General features: G+C 40.4%; 1 long non-coding RNA gene across 1 annotated transcript; it reads left to right on the forward strand.

Annotated features, from left to right (window-relative positions):
* Positions 1 to 551: 551 nt before the first annotated feature.
* Positions 552 to 1987, forward strand: LOC135279327 (uncharacterized). Its single transcript, XR_010346607.1, has 2 exons — positions 552 to 658; positions 1210 to 1987. It is a non-coding gene; the product is annotated as an uncharacterized LOC135279327 (long non-coding RNA).
* Positions 1988 to 4264: the final 2277 nt, after the last annotated feature.

The following is a 4264-nucleotide window of genomic DNA, read 5'->3' on the forward strand; positions in this document are numbered from 1 at the left end:
ATTAATTTACTTCACTTGGCCCTGCAATACTAGAACCATAATTACTTACATATTTCCCTTTATTATTTTCTAACCTATTTTTGTAAATTGTCAATAAGCATTCTAGAGACAGTTGGATTAAAAAAAATACTGAGCATGTGTCTGATTAATATTTTAAGACCAGGAGGATCAAATCTAAAAGTGTGGCTTTTTTTTTTTTTTTTCAGCAAGTTCAAATTAACTGATAAAGCTGTCCAGTGTGTATTAAGAAGTCCTTTTTTAAATGTTGAATGATACAGTTTTTATATTTCAAAGTGCAGCCATCAATACAGGAATTATAAAATTAGAGGTCAGGTTCCAGCTCACACTGGTGGGGTGTCCATGGAACAAGGAGGAGTGTAGGCACACAGTTTGTGGTGCCTGGGAGTGGGGCTGGGCTGACCCTCATCCCCAGTGGGCGCAGCTGTGAGCAGCAGGTGAGCAGCACTGACAGCAATGAGCCATGGAGTGCCCAGGGGCACTGACCAACCCCCAAAGGGAGCAGAGGCACACAGGGGCAGGGCATCAATATGAGGGGATAAAAGGCTGGGCTAAAGAACAGGAAGGGCAGATGCTTGCAGCCTTCTGAAGTGACCTGGTGTTACTCTGTGTGGGCAGACACCTGAAGCCTTCTGATGTGGTGAGGTGTTACTCTCTTTGGGGGGATGTTTAAAGCCTTCTGAAATTGTATGGTGATGTTCTGTGTATTGTGGCTGTCTCAGCTGTGGCATATGCTGCAACAGAGAAGGTGTAAATGTCCTTCCCCTGCTATCCTGGGCACTGATGTGGGGCAGACAACAACCCCAGAGCTGGCAGTGATGGCTGTAGGGTCCCTTCTCTCCCCCAGCCAGCACAACCATGTCAGTTCAGGGCAACTCCCCATTGTAAGAGAGCCCTTTTCCTGAAGGGCTAGGCAGGAATGGTGACATGGCATCTCTGTAACTGCTTCCTTGAGATTTTTGGTCAGGGTTGGTAGTCACACGATTGTGATTCAGCCTTCTGCACAGGGACAAAGTGATTTCAGTGTTTGAAGGTGTCATGTCTTTTCACATTCTGTTTCAAAAACCAGAATTTAGTTCCACTTGTCACAGCAGTGTCTGCCCATGTGTCCCTGTTGATGTTAATTTGTAGTATTAAACTCTCCTTCTTAAGGAGCATCAGCAAAACTTCCTCCACTTTTCTACTTTTCAGCTGTGCCATATCTTCCTGCAGCCACAGAGTCCCATAGGAGGCTTGGCAAGAACAGACTCTCGTGGTGACCATCTCCTGATAGCACCAAGCCCATGGCTGCAGGAGCAGTGTTTCACTCACAGTTACTGGTGGTTCTTCACTCCCCAAGGCCCAAGTCCTCCATGTTATAACACTTTAAGAGGATGTCGTGTTCCCCCCAGATGAGAGTGCATTTCAGTGAGGGGGGAGCTCATTTTTCTGCTTCATTTATATAATGGGGTGTCATTAATCTTTGTAAGGTCTTTGGAGAGTGTCATATGGGAGATAGTGCCCAAGTGACAAATATTAAATTAATTACGACTAGTAGCATTCTGTTAAAAAAAGAAAAAGCAACCTGAGTTGCCTGTGTAGAGGCTATTTATTGGTTTTGTGAGTGGCACTGAAGGATGTGTACAGAGTAAGATCATGTCAGAGAACACAATGATGATCTGAAAGGTAAAACTATCCTTTGCTGATAAACTTTTACTGCCATCAGTTGAGGAACAGTTCATTCTCTGCACTAAATTCAAAACCATAATCCCTTAGGGAAAAGGCTAGTGCATTAAGGACAGTGCATCCATCAAATGCACCACCCAGTCCCCTCAAGCTTTTTTCTTTTTGGAATGGCAAGATTTATGGGATTTCTGCCACTCAGTACCTTACAAGACAAGAAACACTAGTGCTAAGAAAGGTTACAAAACTGCCAAGTTTGGCACATGCCCTATCAGCTTTCCTGACTTTTGACACAACCATGAACCAAGGAATCCAGAAAGAGTGCTCCTAACTTTCTCCTGGTTAGACCAGTCCTTCAGTCTTTCCCCTGGCAAAAATCAACATTTGACATCAGACAGGATTTACCTACTGAAGCCTCCAATGTCTCCTCAGGGATTTTTAGGAGTGTTTGTGAGTATTGTGGGCACATTGCTAATGGGGGGACAGATAGAAAGGGCAATGGCACAGGCAAATGTCTGCCTGTCATTCAGTCAGTCGGGCTGCTGCAAACATTTGGGGCTCTGGAGGACTGTGGGACAGTCCTAAGGAGCCTTCAAAACAGATTTAGGTGCCACCCACATCAACCTTCCTCACAGCGGTGTTACAGTACTTAGAAGAAAGCTACACTTATTGAAAGTACAGAGCTGGATTTTTTTCACAAAAAATATTTTTGGACATTTTTCTTGACTTTTTTTTTTTTTTTTTTTGTGTGTGTGTCTCTGAAATTGCATTTCACATATCTTTAGGGAAATCTTTGGTTGTCCAATCAGAATAGAAAAATAAAAGCATGCCTCGAATTTAACTGCATTAGCCAGCATAGTATCAGGCAGTAACGCCTTCATTATAGCAATCTGAGTACTTCCTGAATAATTCAGAAGTGCCAAACAGAAGACTTGTTGCTTGGATGTGCTAATGAAAATATCAAGGGAATTAATTAATAGTCAATTATATCAATTTTAGATTTGGACATTGATTATGACGCTAAAAGCAAAATATACTTTCTTCACTATACATAATTCCTTACTTCTGAATGCTATAGCTCAGTTTAACAATTCCAGATAAAAGTGGGGAAAAAATAGAAATTCAGATTATTTTTCACTATTTCTCCTTCTTTTCCAATATGCTCAACATAAATGAGACAAAAGGCATGGTGGAAACATATGTACATCTTATAAGTGTTGCTGCAGATTTTGCTAGGATGAACATCCTAATATTATGTTTTGTGAAAAGGTTTGAATTCAGAGGAGAATAAAAATGTGTCATGGATATGTATATTTATATTTTCAAGTTTATTTCTAAACTGGAAAAATAATTATTTGATATTATTTTATATTTAAATTGACCCCATTTTTAAAGGGAAGTTTTGACTTTTTTAGCACTCCACCAACAGAAAAGTTTATCTAGAAGTGTAATATTAAACTCCACATGTATTAAAAAAAAAGAACATTTTCTGGTCTTTGGTGCTAAAGGAAAGCATTTCATTGAGATCAGTTTTTGCATGATTTGGCACGAGTTGTCTAGACTGGTTTATGAAAAATGACAGCTAGTAGGAAAGTAATTAAAAATGTATTTTGCTGAAAGCAAAAATATTTTTGGAATCTATAACAACCATCTTTAATTTGCCAATGGTTTCTACAATTATTTTATATTAACTGGAGGATTTTGTATTCTAGAAAATATGTATATTGATACCTGAGCATTGATAGCTTTTTGGTTTGATCTTCTTGCAAACTCTGCTCTTGTAACACACTGGCAAGAGCTGAAAAAGTGATCAAATGGTACATTCAAATCTCTGTGGCACCCGTTATGAATTATTATGACTGGCAGTAGATGGGGATAGGACTCTCTTCCACGGATGAGATGTTTCAGTATTTTGGCTGGAGCTGAAGGAAGCTTTGCTTTACTTGGAGTGAATGCAGTTTTTCAGGTTTGAATGGAGTAAAGAAGTGTTCCCATCTAAACAAAACAAAAAAAAAGCCCAACAATGCAAAAGTTGAATAAATGTAAAACAACTGTAACATGAAATCAAAGCCAGGCATTATGATATGGGTTCTTCCTGAGTGATGAAGGAGCTGCATTCTTATTAGAGTTGTAGAGCCCTTGGCATATTGCTCAGGAAATTATTGGCAATATCAGAATAATTATGTAACCTCTGCACTTCCCTGAATCACTGTGCTGGTGCAACCTAGCAGCCAGCCAAATGCAGCCAAAATCTTAATGTCACTTCAGATAAGGCTGAGGTGGGAGCAAGTACAGGGTATGGCTTTGTACTGGGAGGTCAACGAGTTAAAACCAGTATCATCCAGTTTTGGGCCTGCTCCTTGGTGCTGTTTTTAACTGAATGCTCACTAACTGCATGGTAAGGTTTAGTCTCAAGAGGCCACTATTGACTTTTTCAGGTGACAGTGGGAGAGTGTGGGGCCTCAGGGTGGGCAGGTGAGACAAGACCTTCCCCAGTGTTCAGCTAAGCTCGGCCCCTTCCCAAGAATGGCATAAGTAATTAATTTCAAAGGGTTTATGACATTGGTAAAAATTTGTCATTCTC

This window comes from Passer domesticus, chromosome 12 (genome assembly GCF_036417665.1).
Source record: "Passer domesticus isolate bPasDom1 chromosome 12, bPasDom1.hap1, whole genome shotgun sequence".
NCBI classification, from domain to species: domain Eukaryota; kingdom Metazoa; phylum Chordata; class Aves; order Passeriformes; family Passeridae; genus Passer; species Passer domesticus.